General features: G+C 40.7%; 1 pseudogene; it reads left to right on the forward strand.

The window, feature by feature from the left end:
- The first annotated feature begins 5157 nt into the window (after positions 1 to 5157).
- On the forward strand, positions 5158 to 7546 carry LOC148142520 (uncharacterized; annotated as a pseudogene).
- Positions 7547 to 8263: the final 717 nt, after the last annotated feature.

Here is an 8263-nt window from a genome sequence, read left to right on the forward strand (position 1 = left end):
AAGGATTGTGAGTATGAATTTTCAAACTGCACTTATAAAAGCGATTGCTAGTAAAATTTCAGACAGAAGCTGGTTAAAGAGGAAAAATGATTGAATGATTAATGGATATCTTTAATTGCAGAATGAATGAATGTTAACTGTAGCACTCCCCAGGGAAGCAGATTGTGACCACTGCTCTTTTAAATAAAAACATGTACGATCTAGATCGAAGTGCAGGGGCACATCATCATGTTAGGCTATAGCACAAATATAGGTAACTTTGTAAACTAAAAAGATGACAGCAAGTGACTTCAGAAGATAATATCAGTACTGGTATGTTGAGGAGCTATACTTAATGAGGAGAAATATGAACAGTATTCTCTTAGTCTCAGTGCCAAAAATATTCAGAACAAAACAAATATTCCACGCTAGATTTTTAAATCAAAATCATTACATGTTGCACACACTCGCCCTTGTGCATTTATCTGCGCCTGCCTTCTGCATGCCCTTCCCTGCCCAACTGCTCATCTACAGTGCGACTCCAGTGGCTACAATTTGGCAATGGAAGAGACTGCAGTTGATCTGCAAAATGACTTTGAGAATGTGCGACCCTGCCAGTAGTGCAGCAATACCAGTCACAAGATCAGAAAGGGACCAAACGAGTGATAGTGAGTGGGGTTATAGGGTAGGTCGATCAGCAGCAAGGATGGAGAGGTAGCTGTCAGTAAGCACTCTCCTTTCTGATGTCAGATCCCTTGATCAGGCATGGCAGGATTCGCTTTTAGGGTTTCCCACATATTGAGTCCCTAGCCTACTGGTTGATTTATGGTAACAGTGAGATGAGGTCCTGCCCATTTATGAGCATCAGTTGGTGATGGAGTGAGAAGGCCACAGAGGCCCTTCCCAAACCAAACAATTTGGGCATATGTGGGGATGAGACAGGATGCCTACCTGGCACACTTCCACCTGATCAAAGGCCTCCCATCACCAAAATTATCTGAGGGAGGGCATCCAATTCTGCCCTGCATGGTTTCTTCATCACTGACTCCTGTCTTCCATCTTGCTCTACCATTGCTGCCTAGCCAGGTTGGACTTTGTGGATTTCTGAAAGGAGACAAGGTACAAAATTGGTGTTGTTTTGAGGCAAGCAGGTGAATGTGAGAGATGCATGTTTCCACAGTCTGTAATTTGTAAATCAGAAGAGATTGTGGAATGGGGAGGAACTGGAATATTAGAAAAAAGATTAGATTTGAGCATACTGGGAACTTTGATGTTTTCAGCCTACTGCTGGTCACAGTATCATCAATCTCACTGGCTCCTCAAGTGAGCTGAGGTCATATAGTCATATCTGTCCACTAGTGATTAGGTACTGCTTGCTTCAATATGTGTCATCAAGTCCTGCAAGCATGAGGGAAATGTGAGACAATGTGTTTGGGCGATATGCGGTGGTTATGGTTGAATAGTAAACAACATGTGAAGATTTTGAGATGTAGGAGTCAGACTTGCAGTAGTGTCAAGTGTGTGAGGTTTTGGTAGATGAGTGATACTGTATAGTGCTTGAGGCCAGTAGTGCAGTTCGGGGGATTTGGCTCATTTTGACCTTTTTTGTGAAACTATTAAACATCTTGTGGCAATACACCTCAGCCCTTGTGAGACAACTCATATTGGCCTGTATGACTGTCTGCTTTCATTGTTTTTCCACAATGTATGTAGAGGGCCTCTTAACATCCTATGGATCAAGAACCTCACTCCTCCAGTCCATTTCCTTAACCAAGATTGTCTCAGAATGTGCTTTTTATTGTATTGCTCCATAATCCATTATTCCTTTTCCTCACTCTCTTCTGCAACCAGTTCCTGCATCTGTTCCTACCAGAATACATTTCCTTTTTGAAGAAGTGCAGGCCGGCTTTAAGTGGGATTAATAGTAAACCCTCAAAGCCAATGACTACAAGACAGATTATCTGATCATGAACACATGATCATAAGTGTTTGCTGTGCACAAATTAGCTGCCACATCTTTTATAGTGACCACACATCAAAACTACTTCATTGACTGTAAAACACTTCAGAACATCTGGTTGCCTTGTATGAATATGTTTATGTGTAAAAAATTTTTTGTATTTATGCAAGTCTTTATTTTATTTCAATGTTTAAAGTTGGATAAACACAAATAATTTACATTTGGTTTTACTGGCATTATCTGTTTGAGAAGTGTTAAAGGAACGAATGTAATAAAAATTCTCATAGATTTCCAAGGTGTGGATTTTGCAATTTTGCTCATACTAGAAAATTAATTTAAAATTGGATATTTATCAATATTTTCTGATTAAAGGAAATTATAGTCGGAAAGTTTCGGTAAATAAATATCTGAACATTTGTACAACTTTTCAGTAAATGATCAATAAGAAATGCAACCTGGTGTCAATTGTAAGGTAGAAGACATGTTCCATTAATGAGCAGAAAAGTTTCCAATCTGTAGGTTGACTTGCCCACATGCAGTGCACATGTATTCCAATGCAGAGTAGAAAGCACTTTATATAGCAAACCTACCCATTTATTAAAGATTTATCAACATTTTTAATACTTTCAAGCATAGCTTCAATTTTGTATTCTTTTCTTTGCACATGATAATTGGAAGTTTTGCTTTTGGTATGAGCAATTTGAAACATTGCATATGGGCATTCTGTGTCATACTCTGTTATGACTTTAAATATCAAATGTTTTAAGTATGTTACTGTGCAAGGTGGTAGACATGATTCTCAGCAGCACATGTTGCATTAGAGAAGGTAAAATCAAAGGACGCTCTTTCAAGATTGTTTCTGAAAGTTTGGTCTGTGTGTGTGGGTCACTGTTCAAATGAGAGTTACATTAATATGTGCTTTCTCTTAACGCACGAGTCAAATTGCATATATGCTAATTTTTATTTCACTAGCATTATATATTAAAGAGAATGTTAATGAAAACCAACTAAAATATTTCTCCAGACATTTTTTTAAAAATTATGTATTCTTTTGGATATAATTTGTAACACGAGCACTAAATGAGAAAAATAAAAGTAAAAAGGCCTGGAAAGAGGGAGCAGGCTAATCAGGGACTAAATGTTAAGCCATTTCAGGCGTACCCTTCAAAATGACTCAATAAATTAAGGATTTGAAATAATCTTAACCTCAAAGATGATAAATTAAAGTTTGGACGTACTTTATGAAGCAATAACATGAGCATTTTCCCATTTTCCTTATGGACTCTGCAAATCTCAGCAATCTCCCAAAATTCATCACGTGGCAAATCTGAAATCAATTTGCAGTTTATGCAATCAATTTAAAGGTCCTTCATTTACATGGACCAATTAGTTATAAGCACCACTTCAGACTTTCTCATCTCTGGCACCCACTTGCCTGTGCCAGCTGGAAACTTGGGCGCTTACACAACTGTAATTGTTCAGGATGACCCTTCCAATTTTGGCTATAATTCAACCCACTCCGGGGAAAGGAAGTTAATTCACCAATACCTTTGTGAACAAAAATCATGGTTTCACGGGATCAGATCACCTCCACATCATTTCTGGATCCCCAATTTGCCTTTATGTGGTTGCATGTAAATGGACTTAACATGCCAGTCAATCATGGTCAGCTATACAACCTGGAGCCTGAACAGCTGGGGTTTCTGGCATTAGAAGATGCTACCTACCTATGAACATACAAATAAGGAGCTGAAGTAGGCTATTCAGCCCCTCAAGTACGCTCCAGCATTCTAAAAGATCATGGCTGATCAGTTTGTGTTTGAATTCCACATTCCCACCTACCCATTTGATTCTCTTGTCTTCCTCATGAACGGCTTTTGCCCAAATCATCAATTCTCCTGCACCTCGGATGCTGCCTGACCTGCTATGCTTTTCCAGCACCACACTCTCGATTCTAATCTCCAGCATCTGCAGTCCTCATGTTCGCCTGACACAAATCTATCCTCCTCTGTCTTAAAAGTATTCAATGACCCACCTCCACTACCTACTGAGGCAGAGAGTTCCAAGCCACCCAAAATTTGATAGAGGAAAAATATTCTCTTCATCTCTATTAGGACGTCCCCTAATTTTTAAATAGTGCTCCCCCTCCCTGGGAGCACCCACAAGTGGAAACATCCTTTCTAAGGTCACCTTGTCAAGAATGTTCAGAATTATAAACACTTCAAGTCACCCTTCACTCTTCTAAAATCCAGTGGAAGCACATCCAGTCTGTCAAAAGTATCCCCATAAAATAATCCACTCATTTCAGGTATCAATATTCTGAACTGCCTCCAATGGGCTACTTCTGAGTATGATCTAACTGTAATTCAGATTCTTAGAAGGCAACCGGCCAGTTCCCGGAACCCGTGCAGCCATGGTGCAATGAGGCAAGACTCTGCTGTTCTCAAAAACATTCTGCTATCTCCCGACTTGTGGCAGGAGATTGAATCACCAAGGAATGATGACGTGGTGTTCCAAGATTGTGAAAAAGAGCAGAAATGTCTAAGTTGGTACGGTAATGAACAAGTGCTAAAAGGGTGATGCGAACAGTTTTGTCTGGAAATAAATGTGATTAGATGGAAAATAAAGAAAATGATAACAGGTTGTAAGTTTGCTCGCTGAGCTGGTAGATTTGTTCTCAGACATTTCATCACCATGATAGGTAACATCATCAGTGAGCCTCCAATGAAGTGATAGTGTTCTGTCCCGTTTGCTAATAATCTGTCTTGGTCTATTGTGGTGAGTGATATCACTTCCGGTTCTTTTTCTGAGATGTTGTTAAATGGGGTCCAAATTAATATGTTTGTTAATAGAGTTGCAGTTTGAATGCCAGGCCTCTAGGAATTCCTGTGAATGCCTTTGTTTAGCCTGTCCTAGGATGGATTTATTGTCCCAGTCGAACTTGTGTCCTTCTTCATCTGTGTGTATGGATACTAGTGAAAGGTGGTCATGTCTTTTGGTGGCTACTTGGTGCTCATGTGGCCTGGTGACTAGTTTCCTACCCATCTGTCCAATGTAATGTTTGTTGCTGTCCTTGCAGAGTATTTTGTATATGTAGCCCTACAAGAAAAACAGGCCAAGCTCATGCACAGCAATAACATGGAGAATTCAGAGCTTGGATAAAGAACCTCTCAGATTGACCACTCACAGGCACGGAAAACACCCCACTACTACAAGGGATGCACTTCAACTACAGAGACGTGGACAAAAAGGACTTCCTAGCACCACTAGAGTCCACCCTAAAAGACAACGGACTTAAGGAAGAAATCCAGCAGGCCATCGGACAGGCAGTAGCACCAACACTAAGCAGAAAGAAAGAAAGGAACACCCTCAAAATACTGGAAAGGAAAGCCATAGAAGGACTCAGAAAAGACAGAAATATCATATTCCTACTGGCAGACAAAGGGCGCAGGACCATCAAACACACTACCAGATACCGACACCTACCAACAGGTGGCAATGGACCTGATTCAACAGCTAGAACACTGTATTACAGCATCCTGAGGAAGTTTCACAAGACAGGTGAAATTAACAAAACAGATTTACAAAAAATGAAACCTGAAGGATCCAACACACCTCGTTTCTATGGATTAGCAAACATAAATAAACAAAGGGCCCCCCTCATACCCATAGTTTTGCTCCCGTTACACCGACATATAGACTAGCAAAGGAACTGCAACACAAACTGAAACACCTAGTAGAAGACTAAAGTCACAACATCCACTCCACCCAGGAATTCCTTAACATCATCAAAGACACCAAGCTAGAGGACGACGAGTTCACATCAATAAATGTCACCCTAGCCTCATTGCTAGATGAACCAAGGCCACAAACATGTGACAGCACCAACTCCATCAATAAGGACAGTATCCTCTAACTAGTAGACCTGTGCCTCACAACCCACTTCACCTTCAACGACAAGACCTACAAGCAAATCAATGGGATGCCTATGGAATCACCAATATCTGGACTTTTAGTAGAAGCAGTTATGCAGAGGTTAGAACGAACAGCCCTTCCCATGAGGAGAAAGTGAGGTCTGCAGATGCTGAAGATCAGAGATGGAAATGTGTTGCTGGAAAAGCGCAGCAGGTCAGGCAGCATCTAGGGAACAGGAGAATCGACGTTTCGGGCATTAGCCCTTCTTCAGGAATTCCTGAAGAAGGGCTAATGCCCGAAACGTCAATTCTCCTGTTCCCTAGATGCTGCCTGACCTGCTGCGCTTTTCCAGCAACACATTTCCAGCCCTTCCCATGATCCAGCCTAAGCTTTGGGTATGCTATGTGGATGACACCTTTGTTGTCACAAAATGCAACAAATTAGAAGAAACCCACAAACACAAAAACAACATCCTTACTGGTATAAAGTTCACCAAAGAGGAAGAGAACAACAATAGACTCCCCTTCCCAGACGTCATGGTAGAATGCAAAGCCAATGGAGAGCTACAGACCAGCATTTACAGGAAAGCCACACACACACTGACCAGACACTCAACTACAGGAGCAATCATCCCAATACCCACAAATGGAGCTGATTTAGGACATTATTTAAACAAGCCACAATGCACTGCAGCACCCAGGAACTAAGAGAAGCTGAGGAAAAACACCTGTATAATGTATTCAGGAACAATGAGTACCCAATAAGAGCAGTCTGCAAATTCCTACACAACAGATCTAACATGAAGACACAACATTCCCAGGAACTCTAGCCACCCTGCCATACATTAAAGACATCTCAGAGATGCTGACCAGACTACTCAGGACCCGAGGCATCATGATAGCCCACAAACCTACTATCACACTGAAACAGCTCCTGATGAATTTAAAAGATCCCGTACACACAACCAGCAGAATGAGCATCATATACAAAATAACCTGCAAGGACTCCAACAAACATTACACTGGACAGACAGTCAGGAAACTAGCTACCAGGATACATGAGCACCAACTGGCCACCAAAAGACATGACCAGATATCACTCGTATCCATAAACACAGACAAAGGGGGACACCAGTTCGACTGGGACAATACATCCACCTTGGGACAGGCTAAACAAAGACATGCATGGAAATTCCTAAAGGCCGGGCATTCAAACCGGAACACCATTAACAAGCATATCGATTTGGACCTCATTTACCAATCACTCAGAAAAAGAACCGGACGCAATATCACCCACCATAACAGACCAAGATACATAAATAGCAAACGGGACTGAACACCAGCCCTTCATCGGATGATCACTGGTGATGTTATCTAGCATGGTGACGAAACATCTGAGAACAAATCTACCAGCTCAGTGAGCAAACTTACAACCTGATCCACAACCTGAGCTACAAATCTCCAAAATTACAAAATGATAATAATGAATATCACGTGCTTTAAACTGATGGCCTGAGCCTAACATTTCCATTTTTATATGGTGCATCTTGTCAATATGGAAACAGAGATAGTGTACTTGCAACCAATGTAGTATTGTACTTTTTGCAATTTATCCATTTCAATGTAGATTTGTAAAGAAATTGTACAAGTGTCTCAGCAATCTGTGGCAAAGAAACTGGGAACAATCAGTTAAGTAGGAAATTAAAGAGTTCATATCGGGGTGATATTTCTCTGAGATTGAGTATTTATAACAGGCTAGTGTTAGGAAATGGGTTGACATTTTGATTTGTTGTTTGTGTTAGGACCTTTTTAATTGTCTTTCATGAGTTTATCCTTTTATTTTCCCTTTTGTGCAATAAACTATGTTCTGTTAATAAAAACATCTGCAGCCTCATATTAATGTGTTTTAGTGGCTAACGACCACAGTAACCAACTGAAAAATTAAGTATATGATCTATCAAGCCAAGTCTCATTCCAGGATCTGTCATGTCTAGAATTACATTTAGCTGCGATCATAACGCAAGATTTTCTTTTCTTCACTGGTGGGACTTGGACTGACCATCCCTAGTGCTGTTGAGACGGTAATGGTGAACTGGTGGTAACCCTAAACACATGAGCATGCATATTAAGAGCAGAAGTGGTCAATTTGGCTCAAATAAGCTGCTCCTATTGAATAAGATCACGACTGATCTGATTGTGACCTCAACTCCATTCTCCCTCTGCCTAGATTGTTCTTTCAAGAAAGTTCCACAGACTCACAACCCTCTGAAACAATCTCCCCCATCTCTGACTTAAATGGGAGACCGTTTAGTTTTAAACTGTGTCCCCTCTTTCTAATCTTCTCCACAAGTGGAAACATTATTTCAATCTCCACCTTGTCAAGTCTCTTCAGGGTCTTACCTGTTTTAAT

Source organism: Chiloscyllium plagiosum, unplaced genomic scaffold, assembly GCF_037043375.1.
Source record: "Chiloscyllium plagiosum isolate Xiang-an unplaced genomic scaffold, Cpla_swu_hap1 HiC_scaffold_28, whole genome shotgun sequence".
Lineage (NCBI taxonomy): Eukaryota > Metazoa > Chordata > Chondrichthyes > Orectolobiformes > Hemiscylliidae > Chiloscyllium > Chiloscyllium plagiosum.